Source organism: Ambystoma mexicanum, chromosome 7p, assembly GCF_040938575.1.
Source record: "Ambystoma mexicanum isolate Mex_15411 chromosome 7p, UKY_AmexF1_1, whole genome shotgun sequence".
Classification (NCBI taxonomy): Eukaryota; Metazoa; Chordata; class Amphibia; order Caudata; family Ambystomatidae; genus Ambystoma; species Ambystoma mexicanum.
Genome location: NC_090939.1, coordinates 911,735,284 through 911,757,340, shown reverse-complemented (window position 1 = coordinate 911,757,340; position 22,057 = coordinate 911,735,284).

Sequence of the window (22,057 nt, the reverse complement as noted above, 5' to 3'; positions counted from 1 at the left end):
TATGCTGATCATGGGTGTGGTCACATGATTGCTTCACGAACATGTCCGCGAATGGATCGGGTGTCGGCAGGACACCAAATGCACTGAAACTATATTGCGCATGCGCGTTGGTGTTCTATGGACACTGTTCGGGTCCTGGAGTGATTAAAAGTGTGTCACAAGTGAAACAAACAGTTACAGACAGGCGTTTGTTCTTAGAACAGTTTCAACTTGTCTGCGAACAATACAGACAGGCATAGCGTCCTCAGGACACCCCCATTTTGTTTATTTATGAACATTCAGGGACACTTGATGTGTTCTTAGAACAGTTTCAACCTGCTTACGAAGAGAACGGACAGGCATAGAGTTCTCAGGACACCCCCATTTTGTTTATTTATGAACATCCCAGGACACATAATAGGACACATAATATGTTCTAAGAACACTTTCATCTTGCCAGCGAGCAATACGGACAGCGTCCTCAGGACACCCACATTTCGTCCGTTGACGAACATTTCAGGACACCGCGTGTGTTCTTAGAACAGTTTCAACTTGCCTGCGAACAATACGGACAGACAGAGCGTCCTCAGGACACTCCCATTTTGTTTCTTTACGAACATTTTAGGACACTGCCTGTGTTCTTAGAACAGTTTCAACTTGCCTGCGAACAATACGGCCAGGCATAGCGTCCTCAGGACACCCCCATTTTGTTCATTTACAAACATCCCAGGACACATAATATGTTCTAAGAACACTTTCATCTTGCCAGCGAACAATACGGACAGCGTCCTCAGGACACCCACATTTCGTCCATTGATGAACATTTCAGGACACCGCGTGTGTTCTTAGAACAAACACTTGAAAAATGTCACCTCTAAATGACTGCGCAGCCCTAAGTGAATGGTAAATATCCTATTCAAATTGAATGTGTAACTGTACAACAAATACAGTGAAACAAAGAGTCCAAAGCAATAGATTCTTCAGTCAAAAAAACACTGTTGAAACAGATTTTATGAGTTGATGCAAAAACAAGACTGCCGACACATGTTTCGACCCAAAACAACGGGTCCTTTTCAAGACAAGACTGTGGTGTTGGTATGATTCATATACATTCCAAAACAGCAAAATATTATATACTCATGCCATAAGGATAAGAACATTTGAAATATAAACAAAATTAACCAGCAGAGGAAGAAGAGGGGGCCAGAGTTAAAGAAGAGAAATGCAACGAAGAAAGAAAAAAGCCCATATGGACATTACATCATGTCAAAGAGCAAAGCAACCATTTCAATGTGAAACATATTCCAAGTAAATAAGGAGTAACATTTGATTTGTTACCATATGTTGTCGAGCCAAAAATCGCGGTCGAAGTGTCCATATGTGAATGTCCATATAATGAAAACAAAATAATATGTAAAAAAGAGAGAAAACACCATCAGCCTCAATCCTAAGTGAATAAACAACTGATACATTTAACAATTTATTAATCCCATGTACACGCATAGTGCAAAGGTAACAGACTATTGTGCCAAGGATCAAAATGCTCATCCCTCATGCGCCTCATGGTGGTAAAATGTATTATTACATTGTCACCCGTGTGTGATATAAATGTTAAAATGAATAAATGTTTTACCGTATGTTATTCAAACTGAGTTAGAAAACCCAAGCCCTCCTTAGGGGCAGATATATGGGCCAATTGTAAAGTAGTTGATTCTCCTCAAGAATGTAAACTGCAAATAACTGAAAAATACATAAACAAAGAAACCCAAGACATGAGTTGTCTTGACAAGAGATCGACATATGACTTAAATGGGTTGTCAAAAATATCCAAATGCGTAAAAATAATGGACAGCGATACCTGCAGCAGTCTCTGTTACTGATACATTGTGGTACATTCCCAGAACATGGGAGTTTGTTCAAACGTTGCAACTGCCAAAAAAAAAAAAGGACAATGCACCAAAACCCAATTCCGCAGGTAGGTCGAATAACATAAATATTTGCAAGAATCAGTCTAACAGTGAGATACTCTGAAAGTACTGTCAAGCCCATACCTGTAAGTTCAGGGGCTGGTTCCCCACTGTGACCAGAGTCCAAATGCTTCACGAAATCAGTGTTGTGCAGTTCATTCCTTCCATGTGTTTAGAGAAAAGAACCTAAAAACGTGTCACGTGACTCAGTCATGTGGTTAAATTTAGCGCAAGGAATTATGGTAATGGTAGTCCTTGTATTAAGTAAGGCAAGCGCTTGCATCTTGTTTGTGCCCTAGACAATGTCTGCATGTGTTAACACAACTATTAAATATTAAATAAAAGTCTAATGCATAATAAGCTGTAATGGCAGTGTGCATGCGAAATAAAAATAATAATTAAAAAAAAAGATTTTTTAAATTGAAAAAATTGAAAAATCAAAAATCTCTGGAATGTTTCATGGCGGCGAGGGACGGATGAGCAATTTGATACTGGCAAAGATTCCTGACGGTCTTGGTTGTTTAAATGTGACTAGATGTAAATACATGAAAACAAACAAGGAATAATGAAAATGCAGTTGCTGCAAGTATAGGAAATATGCACCAGCATTTGTATAAAGCATTACAAAAATACATTTAGTTCCGTGTCCGTGTTGAGACCAAGACTGGTACAACGAAGTTTGGCAATGGTGCGTGTTTCAAGCTGACGTAAAAGTAATTGACGGTCCCCGCCTCTTGGGTGGGAATGCGCTTGAATGAGCCCGATGAACTTAAGATCTTTTACTGAATCCATTTGATGATTCTGTTGCCAATGCACGGCAAGTGGCAACTTCGGATCTTGGCTCTTCAGGTGTGCAAAATGTTCTCGAATGCGGACTCGCAGTTCTCTTATAGTAGAACCGACATATACTTTGCGGCATACGCATAAAATGGCGTACACCACAAATTTCGATTTACAATTGATAAAATCAGAAATGTGAATTGACAAACCATGGTGGCAACTGAATGTATTTTGGATAAGAGCATATTGGCAAAAATTGCATAGACCACATTTGAAAAAACCAACAGGTTTGGGTGGAAGCCAAGTTAAAGGCTGTGCATGAGTAGGCTTTGGTTGTAAGAACGAAGGACAAAGTTTGTTGTGCAATGTTTTGTTACGAGTAAAGAAGAGTTTGGGTGTAGCCGAGACATAAGGCAAAAGGTCTGGGTCAAGTCTCAACAAATGCCAATGTTTGCTTAACAGGTGATAGAGCATGCAATGGTCTTCTGAATATTTCGTTATGAACTGTACATACTCCAGACTTGGCCTGGTGGGTTCTGTATTCGTAACCAATGTCTGATCCTGAGTGAATGTGTTGATACAGTTGAACCCTTGCTTAATGCATTGACTTCTGTATCCACGTTCATGGAACCTCCGCCTAATCATGCGACACTCATGTTGAAAAGCCATGTCAGTACTGCAATTACGTCTCGCATGATAGAATTCTCCAAATGGGATGTTAGAGATGACTGATTTTTTTTATGGCAGCTGGAGGCATGCAACATAGCATTAACTGTGGTGGATTTTTGAAAGGTTTGAGTTTGTAGTTCACCATTCACAATGTTAATCTGACCAAATTTGTGTTTCACTTTGAATACAGTATATCTTATTGTCACCTCGTTTATATGTGGTACCAGCCAATTTAATTACGCCTTTGACTCTTTAACGTGTATCCCTCATTACACATGCACCCGTCCCTGTGAACACTTCTCATTTTTCGTTGCTTCGCACTCCCAATGTGTCCATTAACCTGCCTCTTTTCCTTTTTTCCTCCGCTCTATGAACCATGAGACGTCAAAATAACATCTAAGAAGTAGGATGTCCAGCCCCCATTAGTACCTACCCGCATACACGGTCCAAATATACAACCTAAGACGGTCACGGACAGGTACGAGGGGTCACGGTCAAGCGTACAGTAGCTAGTTCCTTTACGGGTGCCATGACAACTCATAGACACCGCACAAAGTACGCATGCGCAGAGACTAAAACAGAGGTTCTCTGCGCAAGCGCACTGTATAGATAGAGTTACAGCTTTTTCTCCCTTTCCATGCGCAGAGACTAAAACAGAGGTTCCCTGCACATGCGCACTGTATAGATAGAGTTACAGCTTCTTTCCTTTTGTATGCAGCTACGCGAGCCGCCGCATCCGTAGCAGCCCCCCGGCCAGATGTAACATCATAGCGCCATACACCACAGGTGAGAGACCCATGGCAGTTAGACCATAAGGGGATCAGGAACGTCAAATTCTGACCCTATGTTCCTGGCCCCACTAGCTGATCCTCACCAGCAACCAGAACACACGGGCTGTGTAACAAACGTGTGCTTTCAGCCGCACGTGTGGATTTCTCGTACTTCGCTACCTCCACTAATCAGTTGCCGTCCTATTCTATTCTATTTTCTAACAGGGTAATCCAATAAATCAAAAGAACGGCCCACAGCTGTCCACAGCACCCTGTTACCGGTTGTGTGACTGCCCTTACAAATCCTGATATCTAATACCAAGGCATCGTGTATAGAGGACTGCCTTCCCGTAGAATTCAGCACAACAGTTTCTGCGGGCTTAACACCAAGATACCCCAGGTACTGCATGGTTACTCTGTCTACTTATTTTAACAGCAGCCAGTGAATGTTAAATCCCAACACATGACTGAGAGACACTTTTTCTGTCTCCTTGTTTCCCTTCCAGTATTTGTAGTAACCAAAAAATCCACGTACAACTCTCGAATTACCAGATACCTGATGTTGGAGAGTCTAACAGTATTCCCTGCCTCCATCTCCGTGAAGCCACCTTTAGAACCCTGAACTTTTTTCCAGGTTAGTACCTAAGTGTTCAGCAAGCTCCAGGACAACTCCATTGTTGTACCTATATTGGTCCTGATTAATTTTTAATGCATGCAGGTCAAACAACCTTCAGATTCATCTTTCTTTTTAGATGTACTCTGTAGTAAGTCTGCCCTTGAATTTTACTTAGAATCTTTTTTATTTTTTCCCTCCTTTTCTCCACACACAGGGGAGACCAAGTCGAGGCCCAAGAAGAAGGCTCATTGCCGAAACGTCACGGGGCCACATAACTTTGTGGGCTACATTCCCACAGTCCCGTCTCATAACCTGATTTGATTCCTGACGTTGACCAACGACTAGGTCCCTGTCTCCTCTAGAGCTTACAAACACCATACAGTCTTGTATATATGTTCTATTCAAGACACGAACAAACAATATTAATGGTGATTTTGTATACCACATTTGTTACACTCTTTTAGTGCATTTGTTGAATGTTTGTCACAACCACATTTGTCACTCACTTTTTCTTTTTTCCAATGCATTTGTAAAACAAAATGAATGTACTCTGATTTAAGATGCAGATTATGAAATAGCATCTTCTACATATATTTTTGAAAAAACTTTAAAAGCATAAAATATGTTGTGTACCTACTAGCACTAGCAGAATAATAAAAGTATGCTATGATGCATTTCCATAAGGGTCTATCTCTTGCTCATCTTTTTAGAAAACCTATGACAGTCAGCTAAATAATATAACCACTGTCATAACTAGCATGCAAAGAAATTCAGCCTTTACCATATAGGTAAATGGGCCTAAAGTAAGTGGCAGGACGCCTCCCCACTTGTTTCATGTATTTTGGATAAGAGCATATTGGCAAAAATTGCATAGACCACATTTGAAAAAACCAACAGGTTTGGGTGGAAGCCAAGTTAAAGGCTGTGCATGAGTAGGCTTTGGTTGTAAGAACGAAGGACAAAGTTTGTTGTGCAATCTTTTGTTACGAGTAAAGATGAGTTTGGGAGTAGCCGAGACATAAGGCAAAAGGTCTGGGTCAAGTCTCAACAAATGCCAATGTTTGCTTAACAGGTGAAAGAGCATGCAATGGTCTTCTGAATATTTCGTTATGAACTGTACATACTCCAGACTTGGCCTGGTGGGTTCTGTATTCGTAACCAATGTCTGATCCTGAGTGAATGTGTTGATACAGTTGAACCCTTGCTTAATGCATTGACTTCTGTATCCACGTTCATGGAACCTCCGCCTAATCATGCAACACTCATGTTGAAAAGCCATGTCAGTACTGCAATTACGTCTCGCATGATAGAATTCTCCAAATGGGATGTTAGAGATGACTGATTTTTTTTATGGCAGCTGGAGGCATGCAACATAGCATTAACTGTGGTGGATTTTTGAAAGGTTTGAGTTTGTAGTTCACCATTCACAATGTTAATCTGAAGATCAAGGAATCCCATAGACTGAGAGCTCACATGTCCAGAAAATTCTATGCCAAAATTATTACGATTAAGATATTCAGAAAAATCAGCAAAGGACGAAGACGTCCCATTCCAAATGACCAGGATGTCATCTATGGAGTGTCTCCATACTATGAGGTTCTGTTTATATGGGTGGTCTGTGTATATGTGTTTGTCCTCAAAAAAAACCATGAATAAGTTAGCCAAAGCAGGGGCATATTTCGCACCCATGGCTACTCCTTTTGTCTGTAAATAATATTTTGTGTTCTTAGAACAGTTTCAACTTGCCTGCAAACAATACGGACAGGCATAGCGTCCTCAGGATACTCCCATTTTGTATCTTTACAAACATTTTAGGACACAGCCTGTGTTCTTAGAACAGTTTCAACTTGCCTGCGAACAATATGGACAGGCATTGCATCCTCAGGACACTCCCATTTTGTTTCTTTACGAACATTTTAGGACAAATCCTGTGTTCTTAGAACAGTTTCAACTTGCCTGCGAACAATACGGACAGGCATAGCGTCCTCAGGATATACCCATTTTGTTTATTTACGAACATCCCAGGACACATCATATGTTCTAAGAACACTTTCATCTTGCCAGCGAACAATACGGACAGCGTCCTCAGGACACCCACATTTCGTCTATTGACGAACATTTCAGGACACCGTGTGTGTTCTTAGAACAGTTTCAACTTGCCTGCGAACAATACAGACAGGCAGAGCGTCCTAAGGACACTCCCATTTTGTTTCTTTACGAACATTTTAGTACACAGCCTGTGTTCTTAGAACAATTTCAACTTGCTTGCGAACAATACGGACAGGCATAGCGTCCTCAGGACACCCCCATTTTGTTTATTTACGAACATCCCAGGACACATAATGTGTTCTAAGAACACTTTCATCTTTCCAGCGAACAATACGGACAGCGTTGTCAGGACACCCACATTTCGTCCATTGACAAACATTTCAGGACACAGCGTGTGTTCTTAGAACAGTTTCAACTTGCTAGCGAACAGTACGGACAGGTATAGTGTTCTTAGGACACCTCCATTTTCATTTCTTCATGGACATTCTAGACACCCATGCTGTCCGCGGACACCTGAATTGCTTTTTAAAAAAAAAAAAGTTAGGACACAATATAATAATTTTACTTTATTTTACATGTATGTTAAATTTATGACAGAGAAGGTGAGGCAGAAACTGAAACAAAAACAGGAGAATTAGGGGTTTCAATAGGATTTATATGAGGTGAAGAAGGGATGGAAGTCTCATCAAAATGTTTTGGTTCATGGAGAGGGTTTGGGGATAATTGACTGGGATATGGTGAGGGGACAGGTACATGTGGGACAATGGTATGTAGTTGTTTGTTTGAAGTGATCCTCCACACATTTTTTTAAATTATTCAAATTTGCCAAGAGTAGGTCCATTTTTTCTTCTGTGTGCTGAAGTGTCTTATCCAATACAGCTTTTTCATTAGTATTTTCAATTTTAGTATGGTCTGTACAAAAAAAATATATATGTTAAATGTATATAAAATAATATTTATTAATTGGTTTATATAGTTAAGTGTCTACCATTAGATTCACTATCTTCTGACATTTCCTCACGTGGGAAATGCTCCTCTAGCCACTCCAGAGTACTACACATTTCTGTGAGAAAAAGAACATAATATCATTCTTTTTTGTATCTAATACACAAAGTTTACAAATATATGAGTACAATGCAGTACGCTTACTATTTCCAGTAAGGCGCGTTCTGAGTGGTCTGTAGATCTGCTGTTGCTCTTAGTTGTGGAGTTTCTGTGAGGTAATCATGTTGGAAGCCTATCTTTCTTCTTTTGGTATATTCCATTTTAGAAAATATTGTATTTAAATGAATGGTTAGCATGTCATAAATATGGGTTACACTTCTTATTTATTACTACCTATAATGTGTATGTGTGCTGGTTTGTGAATTTGTAAAATGTTCACATGTTATGATATAACAATTAAACATACCCCCCAGACTTTTTGGATAGTGGTGCTGTTGTCCGAAGATGTCCACGGACATTAAAAGAGTTCACGGACATAAAATTCAGTAGAGGGGGTTCAATATGTTCCATATTACATGTACATAAAGTCAAAGTTATTATTGTTAAGTTGTGCTTCTAAAAACCTATGAAATTCAGTGAAAAAACTTTGACGTTATGGTTAAGTTGTGCTACTAAAAACCTATGAAATTCAGTGAAAAAACTTTGTTAAAGGGACGTTATATTTAAGTTGCGCTACGAAAAACCTATGAAATTCAGTGAAAAAACTTTGTTAAAGGGACGTTATGGTTCCAAGTAAAACCGAAAAACCCCTGAAATTCGCCAGTTATGGTAAGCTAAGCAACCATAACTCGCGCCACCACTGTGCACTGCTAAGACTAACACCCACGACATCAAAGATGACATCACAAATGTCATTGATGACATCACTGATGACATCACATGTGCATTTACTTTTCATGAAATGTCTGTACAAGGGATTCTTATTATAATGTTGAGAAAAAAGTGACAAAGATTATTGGAATAAATATCAAGAGCTAATCAGTGAATTAAGCGATGCATTGATATAAACAGCATTATATTATGAAGTTCTATCCAATATACTAAGGTACTCATGCAGAAACATAGGCATTGTGTGCAGCATACATGATGAAGGTATAATATTCATAATGTTGATATGTTGAATAATGAAATGATAACTGTTTTCTTATTAGAGTTTTGTGTACTGTGAAATACGTAATAAGTAGCTAATAAAACCCACGTATAATATAATTGCATTATTACAGACAAAACACAAAGACACAATAACACATACAAATATGGGTATATACAGGGAAAGTGAAGTAAGCAAAAAAGCAGAAGTAGTAGCAGAAATAATTCACAACCTGATTATCTTTATGCAAATAAATGATTGCTATGTTTCAAAGCTGCTATTTAACCTATGTGTATGTATTACATGATGTGACTGGACCCTAGGGAAAGTAGTGTGAGTACAATGTACACAAATATGTGCATATACAGGGAAAATAAGTAATAAAAAAAACAACAGAACTATCAGAAAGTGCTGATAACTCTACTGATTATCTTCATGCACAGAAAGAATTGCTGTTTTTCAAGCTTCTGTCTTCCCATATGCATATGTTTCATATGATATGACTGGACCCTAAGGGAATTACTGTAAGAACATACTTGAAGGATAAGTCTACAAATATAGTATGTTTACAATTTTTAGTTCATGACTCTTAATGAAGAAAACCACGTGGCGTACATATGTCAGTAAAGGAAAAAAGAGGGAGACAGACATGTGATGTCATCTTTGATGTCATGGGTGTTGGTCTTAGCAGTGCACAGTGGTGGCGCGAGTTATGGTTGCATAGCTTACCATAACTGGGGAATTTCAGGGTTTTTTCGGTTTTACTTGGAACCATAACGTCCCTTTAACAAAGTTTTTTCACTGAATTTCATTGTTTTTTAGTAGCGCAACTTAACCATAATGTCGCTTTAACAAAGTTTTTTCACTGAATATGTATATAAGTGTGTATAGAATCTGGATGTTCCACGATGAATTTTAGAAAACTTGGATCCGGTTAACAGAAGGGCTGAAAGTGTGGCGCAGTTGAAGAAAACAGCAGATGGCGAAGGAAGATTCGAGAAAGGTTGTATGGCGCAGTGTCAAGGGTTGGGGCAGCAAATAAACTGGTTATCTATTTGAGAAGATACAATGAACATGAGAAGCAAGACGAGCTTCTGTTGAGGTGTAATGGAAAACACTAGAAGTGCCAGGTTTTATTCATTTAGTAGTGTTAAATGTGAAGAAGCTGCTCAAAACACAATCTCATGTCACATGGTCAAGTTGATAATAGACTTTGGGCGAGCTACATCGAGACCAGAAGATAAGACCATGCTCACACTCCCTTCTATTCTCAGGCGCAGTGATAATTGCAAGGCCGAGCTCAAAGGACTAATTGAATGGCAGACAGTAGGAGTGATGATGGATGTTGGTCTAAATGGATGGGGAGGCATGGTCAAGTCCAACCCTCCAGCACCTGGGGTACCAGCTTGCGAGCCTCTAGCGAGTGGAATATTCCAAAAGGGTACAAGCATGCCAACCAATTGTAGAGGGCCATGTAGCAGAGAGCCCTATAGTTTTAAAGCCAATGAAACGTGAATTTCTATGACACTGAAGAAGACTTGCATTAGGGGTGGGCATAGCTGTCCACCTGACCGTAGAGACCCAATCACAACACATCCCTATATAGAAAGTATACTTTGATGTTCCCCTTAAGTCTATCACATCGCCAAGTAGGTTTTCTTATTTTGCCACATAGTATGACATTACGTATGACACATTTTTGTTATAAATATGTATTTGTTCATGTGAAACATTGAGAATGCTTGTGTGGTGTCCGTTGATGTCCGTTGTACTCCCTGATTTAGATGCTTGTTAATAAAACAGCTAAAAGATTTGCCAACTTCCTGAGTCGGTATGATTATTGGTGTCAGAGTAAAATCTGCGTCCCCATCCATCCCGAATAGCGCTACCTCACTTAAAAGGGCCTTCGGGCTCAGTGGCATCAAGGTGGAAGTCCTCTTGCTGCATCATTAATGTCTATCACAAAGGGACTATCTTGGTTCAGGGTCCTCAAACCAACCTCCTCCTCTTTGAACGGTACCTGCCACCCCTCATTAACTTCCTTCCCTCACCTGCCTCTCCCCCTCCCACTCTCTCTGTCCGCCCTGCCCCCTGTGATGGTGTACCACATCCCTGTATTCCACCTCAGAAAACCTTCAAAGGCGGAGATCTGCTTCATCTGGTGACTCTTAACACCTGCTCAGCCATCAAACACTCTGCCAACATCTTCTTCCTTCTTGAAGACACAGACCTCAAACATTCTCGCTCTTACCGAGACATGGTTCAATTCCAGCTCAGTCACTGCTTTTGACTCCCTTCTCCCTGATGGTTTCAAGATAATTTCCAAGCCACAACCTCTCTGTGCTGGCAGTGGGGTTGCCTTAATCTCCCCTCAGTGGGTTACTTCTTCTGTCATACTCACCTACCTGGATCTGCAAGCTGGTCATCTCTCCCTACTCCTCTATGACCATTGCCACCATCTACAGGCCTCCTGGCACTTAACTCTGTTCCTCTCAGAATGGGCTGATTTCTGTTCCTCCCTAATCTCAACCACCTCTAATCTCCTCCTCATGGGTGATTTTAACACCCAATTGGACTCCCCTGTCACAGAATACACTCTCTTCTTTGACCTCTGCACATCACTATCCCTCTCCATTCCCTCTTCTGGCCTTACCCACTCGGCTGGACATACTCTGGGTGCCCTCATCCATTCGGACCTCTCTCTCTCTCCCCCCTTCTGGTCACTCCACTCTCTTGGTCAGAGCATTCTCTTCTCCCCTTGCACCTTGGTCCCATCGGCCCTTTGACCGCACCTCCAAAAGCCCTGCCAACCTAGTTCATGAACATCCTTCCAATGAAACGAGTGTCTGCTGCAGCCTTCGCATCCAGCTTCATCCCCACCTCTCTCCCACCCCCAGACTCTACCACCGACACTGGTCTCAGCAACCTCCTTTTGGCCATTACCAACACCCTGGACATTCTTGCCACAGTCATGAGGATCTGCCTGAAATCTGCCTCCAAATTTAACACCTGGTATGACTTGGATCCCTGAAACGCAAGTGCAGAGCTTTGGAACGGAAGTGGCAAACCTCAGGCTCACCCTCTGATAAACTGGCCTGTCGCCTGCTCTAAAGGCAAAATAGACTCTCCATCTGTACCAACAAAAGGGACCAAATCCAGACACAGGTATCGGGTGCACCCAAAGACATGGCTGAACTAGCCACCCCTTCCACAGTGTCTTCCTCCTGTGGGGCAGATTTAAGGCCCTTGCAGAAATTCCCTTAAAAAAAACACCTTGAAATAATGCAGAAAAACGGCTGTGCTTTTCTTTCCATGCCGCAAATGTGTGGTGAGCATTAAACACGAGAATGCCACCAAAAGAAGTGCTCTGTGTTGTTTTACCTCCATTTAAAGCATCTGAAAATTACCAGTATTCAAGGTGGCTTTGCCATTTGTTCTTGATTCCAGTTTAAAACACCACAAAGTGTGTGCTTCAGGGAAGTACACCCCAATGTGCTTTATTTCTTCTAATTGACAATAAGTGAGGCAAAACATTTCAGGAACTGCATTGCTGTGTGGATAAAATACTTGAAGAACAAAGAATTCTGTTTTTCTTTCAACACGGCTTCCGTTTCCTTTTACTGTGACCCATCGCGCTCAAAGAAATGACATGGCGTTTACTTTTCCCATGTCAAAGATCAAGGAAATCCTGTGCAGCATTCTTTTTTGTCCATAAATCAACTGTATATGCCAAAGGCCCAGAATATTACTTGAAGTGAAACTGTGGCAGTGCAGAAAACCACATTTGTCAATGTGAAAGGAAAGAAAAATGAACATGTGTCAACCTGTGCTTTTGCAAATCAGGAGAATGCCAATTAAAAGTGAATTATAAATGACAGCCTGTGCTCACACATAAATGTGATTGTATCTGTGGGTGGGGGTTTTGCTATACAAATGTACATTGTATTTGTCCCCAAGACTTGCTTTGCTTTGAAAAACTGAGAAACCAGCAGAACTGGTTGGCCCAGGCACTGACTTCAGGGATGTCCTGCCTCCCAGGGAAAATGTTGCAGCCATAAGGGAACCAGCCCACAAGGGCACATGAAAGGCCCAAGAGTGGGAAAATGCACTGCCTCGTCAGACTGGCCAGCATCCCTGCAGTAAGGAACAAATGACCCAAGGGGAACTAGTATTTCACCGAGAGGTGTGATTTCCTCCTGCACCCATTCCCAGAACAAACTGCAGAGCTTCAAAGGGTGTCATAAAAGTCCTTTGTGCAGATTGACCCAGGAAAAGACAATTTGGCTGTGGGGGTTTGCAGGACTGCCCACACATGTCACTAATCCTGCACAGTGACTTTAAAGAACTTTTACATTAAGACATTTCTCCCAATGTCCTGAATAAGCAGTAATGGTATATTATGCCAGTATTTCCTGTCAGGTGTGGACAAAAACAAAGAGACCAAGCACTTGTTTCTAGCACTTGGTGAATTGGAATAGCAGGAAAAATGTGTTTCGGTGTGAATTATAAATGGCACAGACATGAAACTTGGTGAAAAGATGTGCAATGTTAGTGGGCATATGTGTAGCCATTTGTTGAATTTTAAGTATTATGCTTTTCATAAAAATGGCGACATCACACAGAGTTGACGATCAGACTGTCTAATTCCCTGTGACTCATGGAATCCATATATCTGCCTCTTATGATGGTTACCAGTATACATTGGAAGTTGTGCTCCATAAGCAATTTTTGATAAAAAGTAGCTTTGTGAGCCAAAGAAAGGTCATAGATGCACACACATAAATGATGTATTTTTTCCTGAACCAATCAGCTCTGGGGAGGAGGCAGGATCAGTAGACTGGCCTATCCTGGGATATGTAGAATTCCAGAGTACTTCCCCTCAGATTGTAAATCGATGATGTCATTCTGGCTATTTAAGGGGGAGACAGGGAAACACAAGGGATTCAGAATCAAAACCAGATCCAGAGGGAGCTGATCCCATCCAGGCAGAACCATCCATCCATCCATCCATCCATCCATCCAGGGAGAACCACCAATCTAGATCCAGGCATACACAAGAATCAAGAGAGAATGGAGGAAAGGCAGCTGATCCCATCTAGGAGAGCCCAGTGACCAGATCCCTTGCCCAGCTGATTACATCCAGAAGAGCCCAGTGACCAGACCCATCCAGCTGTCCACAGTGACCAGATCCCTTGCCCAGCTGATCCCATTCAGGTGAGCCCAGCTATCCCAGTGACCAGATCTCTTGGCCCTGCTGTCCCAGTGAGCAGATTCCTTGGGCCACTGTCCAGAGACCTCACTGGCTGTCCAGATTCCCAAACTCCAGCTTACATTGTAAGTATCACATCACCCAGTCCCCAAACTGCATATCCCGCTCTTTTGACCCTTGCATCCTATTCAATTCCAGTGAAACCCCAGTCAAATTCCAAATTGCCAGTATCAACTGTTCACCTTTTCCATAGACAAATCTGTAGTAGCCTTTGTATATGTTAGTGTATTCCTTTTTATAAGTCCTTCCATAGCCTGTTAAATCCTTAGTATCATTTTGCAATTAACTTAATTAATTCCTCTATAAAGAGATTCACAGTGAGCTGGTTGCCATTCGAAATCAACCACCTCATGGCAAGTGCCTTTGTTTAATAAATATAGCCATTAAAATATAGTCTCTACAGAAATAGTCTTTGTTAACTAAAACCGAATTTGCCTGTGCCTTGTGTTTAACTACCATTTCCGATTTGCATTCATCTCATATAAAAACCCACATAATCCCAATAAGAGTACCCCCTTTCGAGCGGAATCTGATCTGTTATGTGCAACTGTTTCTGATCCTAAAAAACGATATCCAATTTTGACAGTTCAGCCCTTCTCTGTGGCTGCCTGTCATCACATGCTCTGTGTAGAGAAGAATTGCCATTCTGCCGCGTGTGTTTTATTTTGCATTGTTTTCTTCGCAAAATCAATTTTCTCACCTGTGCTCACATTGCCTTGGGGCCCTGCTCAGTAGTCGGCAAGCTTCCTTGTCTCTTAAAGAGCAGCCACATGCATTTCTGTCCTAGCAACCCCCTGCAATTGGAATCTGATGTACAAGTAACTAGTAAAATCTGAGTATGCCATTTTGTTCCTAAATAAGGTTTTCATTATTGTTTCTGGCCTCCCATCTTGGGTGGTGGGCTGGATTCAAAATTCAATTTTTCCCTCTTCATACTGAATCCTTGTCACTACTTTCCATCTTGAAAGAATTTAGTTAGCAGGTGTTTGGGGGAAGAGTTGCGGGGGGGGGAGTGCTGAGCTTGAATGCCATCTGTTGTTCTGAAAAACGATTTTGCTTCTGTTTTCTATTAAAGGTTTATGTAGAGTATGTTAGGAATATGAAGTAACTGTACTGGGGGATTCTTACATTTGTACTGCCACACAGTGGTGGCTGCTGTCCTATTATTTGATTTTGCTCTGATTTTACATTGAACCATAAAATTAATAAATATTTCATTCTTACACACCGGCCTGGTTCATAGTCCATTGCGACACGGGGAGTTTGTTAAGGTGGGTGGGAGACGGGTTGGGGGCCATCTCAAGAAAGAACCCAGGGTTCAAATAAAAATATAAAGGGTTTTTATTGTGCACCACATTCATTGTCAGTGGAAGAAGTCCCTGGATGGAGTAAGCCATGTTATAAAACCGTTGCACTCCCCTCTTATGTCCCAGGCCCCCTGCAATGCACTGGCCACAACCTTCTGCACTAAAACTCTGGACATCCTGAGCACCCTTGCTACACTCCCGCCCAACCCCTCCATCACTCCCTTGCCGACTACGTCTTCTCACCCTCCTTCTTCCTCTCTCTCCTCCTTCTCACCTGTCACACATGAAGAAGTTACCAGAGTTTGTCCGCTCCATGAAGGTCTCTTCCAAATAGGTTTCCCTTTGCTCCTCCAGAACCATCAAGGACAACATTGGCTCTCTTGCCCTTGTACTCGCTGATCTCTGCAACCACTCTTTGCAACTGGATCTTTCCCATCCTCCTTCAAGCACTCCCTTGTGTGCCCCCTTTTGAAAAAACAATCAGCAGGCCCTAGCCGTCTTGCCAACTACCACCCTATTTCTATCACCCCTTCATTGAGAAACTGCTGGAGAAGCTTACCTTTTCAAAACATACCTCACCCAATGAACTACTTGTTCTTCTCCACGACCATCAATCTGGATTCTGAGCATCCAGAGGCATGGAAACATCTCTTCTGAACACCCGTGAAGAACTGAGCTCTTCTCTGGACTCTCCAGCTGTCCTCACCCTATTTGATCTCTCCTCTGCCTTCGATATGGTTAACCAGTCCATCCTCATTAAACAGCTCCATGATACCCTTGGTATCTTGGAGCGGGCACTGGATTGGCTTTCCTCCTTCCTAACTGACCATTCGTCCCAAGTAATTTTGTGAACATTTTCCTCACCTACTTCCTTCTTCACCTGTGGTATTCCCCAGGGCTCATTCCTCTCCCCCTGGCTCTTCAACACTTAACTTGCTCAGCTAGCACTCCTCATTTCCTCCTTCTCTGCCAACTTCCGGTGCTATGTAGATGACTCAAAACTCTTTTTCAAACTTCCTGCTCACCCTCTTGCATCTTCAATCAACCCTGACTGCCTATCTGCCATCCAGTCCTGGTGTACTTCCAACAATCTCTGCCTCGATGCCAGCAAGACTGAGATCATTCACATTGGGACCCCTGCTCCCTCTTTTTCCCCCCACTCTGGCCATCTTCCATGGGCTCCCCCCTGCTCCTTCTTCTGAAGCCAGAAACCCTGGAGTCATCTTCAACTCTTTCTCTCCTTCCTCTCCCACACTTAGGACATTGCCAAGAAGTCCCACTTTCAACTGTTCCATTGCAAAGGAATTCTCCCTTTTTTCACTTTCCCCCAGAAGCTCAATGTTACCCGAGCCCTGATTCTCTCTAGGCTTGACTATTGCAATAGCCTTCTCCTGAATCTACTTCTTCCACTTTACAACACCTCCAGCTAATCCAGAATAGGGCAGCAAGACTTTTCCTTGGCCTTTAGCCCAGGGACTGCATTTCACCTGCCCGAAATCTCTTCACTGGCTCCCGGCTGTGGCACGAATTAAATTCGAATCCATCAGCATCATCCACAAGGCTGTCTGGGGCCTGGGACCACACTATCTGCAACTTTATCTTACTAAATACTCTCTCTCTAGACCTCTGCGGTCCACTGGCACCAACTCTCTATGTGTAAAGCATTTTTGCTAAAGAGAGGGCCGGAGGGGATCACTTTCTTCAGATGGCTCCCTCTTGTGGTACAGCCTCCCCTTCCTCTGAGTCTTGAGCAGGACTTCCTCAAATTCCAGACGCTCTTCAAGACTTTCCTCTTCACCTCCTTCTTCCCTTCATCCCATCTCTGCTAATCTCACAGTCACTGTCATTGGTGGTCAGGGCCCTTATGTATTCCTCGGAGATCTGGCCTCCCATACCAATCACCCCAGACTCTGGCTACCTCTCAGCACTTGCATCAGCACCCACCGGGTTCAATCCTGTAGGTTTGAACTTTCTACTGACTGTGACTCCAGGCCACATAGCACTTAGCATACTATGCACTTCATCTGCTGCTCACCCACGAGCATGGACAATCCAAAACTTACCCCATTCCGATTTCCCCTCTTCTCGCTGCACTTGCACGTTCTGTGGGCGCATTGAAACAGAATTGACTTACTCTATAAGTGCATAACAAAGGCATAAGAAATAAATAAATTCCCCTGGGGCCGTTCTCATCCCAGGTGATCCTCCCGGCTAATACCACCCCCAGGGTCGGGATCAGGTAGTGGCTGCCTTCCTCTGGCCAACTGGGAGGAGCCTTTAGGTAGGGTCTTTATGAGGACTCTGCAGGAGTCATCACAATACCCAGATTTGATTTTGCACAGAGATATAATGTTTGGTGACATCAGAAGGTCAAGGGTGTTGCCAGCTATGTGTGTGGAGTAGGTGACGTATAGGGTCAGGTCATAGGGGATGAGTGGAGAGATGATAATGTTCAGCATTGGAATGCTGACTGGATGGAAACTATCTGGGTTAAAATCACCAAGGCAGTTGTTGGTGGACGGGGTGTCATGGTTGTTATTGGAAACATCTGACCAATCAGTGTGGACATTGGGATTCTGAGTTGGGGGCAGTACATGAGTTGGATGAATATGGGGTATGGGGGTGATGGGCAGAACTGAGAGGGTTTCAAAAGATATGTATGGTGGGTAAGTAGGGTTGTTAAGTGCAAGTGGGTCTTTGTAAATGATGGGAATGCCAACACCTGCATTATGTGGGTATTCGTGGTGGAAGATGATATAGTGCGGGTGGAACATGTCAGGGATGCTGGTTGTGATGAGGTTTCAGCTATGCCTCAGTGAGAAAGAGTTTGAACGGGGTATTTGTGATGAAGAAGTAATTGATTTCATGGGTGTGTGCGGTGACAGAGTGGCAGGAGAGGCAGGTGAATGAACACACAAACGAAGATGGTTTAATTCCCAGATTAACATGGAAATACTTAAACAGGAAACAGATACAAATGAGGATTAACAAAACAATCCTCTTTTCACTCTTACTTGACCAAAAGCAGGAAGAGAAGGGAGAAATGATTATCTGCTCAGGGAAGAGGGGTTCAATTGACAAAATGGAGAATGGAGGCTGTGGAGCAAGCGTGGGGGTTCACATCTTAATGAAACCATTCAAAGTTGGAAAGTGTGATTTAGTTATGGGGATTTGCTGGTCTATGGATTGGAAGTCTTGTATTTATATAACCAAACCAGTGGCAACCATAGACAAAAGGCAAGTTCTGTGGGTGCCGTGCGCTGGACTTCCAATCTCAGATCCACTGTATATGTCTTGGGGCAAAGCCCCTGAACTTTTCTCGGCATAAAGAGTTCAGCAAGTCTTATGTAGGGCTTTTTGTGCATCCCATTGCCTGTGACAAATCGTGTCAGAAGTGGGATGAACACAGGGACGGCGTTTCACCAAAATGCCAGGATTGGCGGACATGACATCACAAGACCATTGCCCCCCCGATGACATCACAGGAAGTGGTGAATTTGACCCTGCCCCCATGTGACATCACAGGAAGTGATGGCAAACGGCCTTCAGATTTTGCAGATGCATCTAGCACCCCGGTTTCCAGGTGCTCTCATTTGAGCCAGGTATAAGAACCGAGGCTCAGAGGGAGGCATGATGTGTCCATGATTACCCATTTGGGGAATGCCATTTTCCAGATTTGACGTGGGGGTCTATATGTAAAACATACATAAGGCAGTATTTCTAACAGGGTAACCCCAATCTGTAACTCAGGCTACAGCTAGTGTATGAAACATCTGTAGATCAGTGGACACAGAAGTACGTGTTACCTGTGGCTTTGCTGTGTTAAACAAGCCAAAAAAGCACTGACCTGGGAGGCGTGTGCTGCTGTTTAACCAGGATGAAAATGCTGCACGAGCAAGGCCGGAAAATTAAGCCAGTGACCAGCATTTTGTATCAAGAAAATTCCCTGGTTATAAATGTATATATGATTCAGCTACCACTATGATAGAAGAAACCTACTAGACTGATCTGCATGCACAGAGGGGAGTGCACCTGATAATGTTATCTTTGCTGGAATATAACTGGTAAAGTTTCTTTCAATATACCCAAGACCCCCGACCCCCATAGTTATTATCTAAGCATAGAGGACACCATTTAATGTACTATCATTGCTGCAGATATACATTCATAGCACCACACAGTTATTTAAAATTGAAAAACACCAACAAGTTGGTTCCTTTTCACCCGGGGACTCACTGGCAGACTTTTATGCGTGCACTGCACACTACCCTTTTGTCAGACCTAGTGGTGCCCAATGGCGTAGCACAAGATTTGGCAGCTCCTCTGCGAGCCATTCTGTGGGTCGCCCCCAGCCCAAGCTCCTTAACAAAGCACAGGGCATGCCACACCCCGGGGCAGTCTGGACCACCACAAGTGTGGAATGTCCCTGATGATTATTCCGCTGCAGGGGCATGCACTACTGCAAGTGAAAGAAGAAAATATGTTTTTCAATCAAAGCTTAAATCTTTAAAGTAACATAGAGAGAAGGAGGCAGTGCGTGGCCCACAAATATACCAGCCACCTGTGGTGGCTGGTGAGTTGTTTTTTAGGTTTTTTTGAGTGTGTGACTCATGCACTAACCAACACACATGGACCACATGGACCACATGAAGGGTCATCAGCAAATCATCCAACTTGGCAGCAATAAAGAGCAACTTGTCTTATATATTTATTTTATTTGTAGCATGTATTACAGCACACATAGCCCCCCTGCATCTAGGCGCTAGTTACAGAAAGTGCATACTTGGTACAGAGGATATGAAGTTATGCAAGCTGGGAAAGCTAGTCCTGATGCTACGGGGAGCTACATCAGTTAGCATACATGGCCAATATAGTGAACTATACATACTGGTAAATCTACTCTTCATGTTACGGGGAGCTACATCTGTTGGCATACATGGTCAAGGTAGGTAAACTATACATACTGGGAAAGTTACTCCTCGTGTTACGGGGAACTACACCAGCTTGCATACAGGGCCATAAAAGGTAGAACTATACAAGGTTTCAGGAGGTGTGCGGTGCATAATACGGTTGGATGATGCAATGGAGAGCCACGCTGTATGGTGGGGGGGGCTACTTCAGGCAGAACATGAGATAAATCGTGAAGGTACACATTCTGGGATTATCCACACACATTAGAAACACCCATAAATCAAGTCATGTTACATCGCAACCAACACTTGAAGGACTCAGCCACCAATGTACCATGCCAACCAGAGCAGGTAATAGCAGAAAACAAAATCAAAATCACAAATCATAGTGACATTCATGTTTAATCATGCCTGAGGGACGCAGTAAATAAATGTTGCTAATTCATGTTATTTTGACCCCTACATGTGGCCTGACAATACAATCACTGTAACATAACATATGCAGCTTTGGCATCAGGTGGGAGATCAGATGTATGTCTGTGGCATGGAACTTTGCACTTCCAAGGATGTGCTTAAGTGCTTGACGAATTTGAGTAAAATGATCTCAAGCAGAACTGGTTGCAGGTAGTCCTCACAATATTAATAGAGGCCAAGTCAAATAAAGTGAGGCACGCCACCCAAGCATAGAGCAAAAACACGCCAACATCCACCCCACCCAGCAACATTAGTCAGAAAGGGCACATGCAAGTGAAGTAAAGAGAGGCTTTATGTGTGCAGTCGCTGGGTCTCATCCTCTTCTCCAGCGTGCTGAACATGGAGATCACTCAAAGCATGCAGTGCCAATACCTATGCCTCCATTGCAACAGCAATGAGAGAGAGAGAGAGAGATAGAGAGAGAGAGAGAGAGAGAGAGAGAGAGAGAGAGAGAGAGAGAGAGAGAGAGAGAATGAATTGCAAACAGGTCCTGGTGCAGGTCCTCTCTCATTGTGCTCAGCACCTTCCGAAAGTCCCCAATGCCCTACCGAAAATCTCCAATGTTCTGTACCACCTTGTGTTGCATCTGAGTGATATTCCCTGATAACACCTCAAGGAGCTAGCTACAATTGTATGCCACTTTTGTGCAACTGCTCCTCCCACTCAGCTTGTCTGGCAGAAAAATGGTCCCCACAGGGTCTATGCAGCCTTGATGAAAATGACATGTGTTGTCCTAATGTGACAGCAGAGCTTGGATGTCGACCTGCACATGAAGTACTCGGGCCTCGCAACACTGACAACTCCACAGATGTAGGTGACAGACCGTGATGAAACCTCAAGACCTAATGCACCTTCACGTGTGTCCTGCCCCACCACAGGCAGCCTCAGCAGCTATTGCTGGCGGTGAGTGACGCTCATTCCCTGAGAGCATGTGTACCCACTTGAAAAAGGCACATTGTGTGGTGCTTCCCATGTGCCCAAGTATTCTGGGTACATTCAACAGATGGAATTTGATGTGGCATGGTATCATCAGCTGAGGCTAAACTGGCCGGGATGTTTCCATCAGAACCTACCTCCGACATCGGCGGAAGGAATACCCCCCCTACAGGTTGCTCAGCTCAGGACCATGGAGGATTGCTCATATATGTCAGGGACATCACTTGCAACATCCT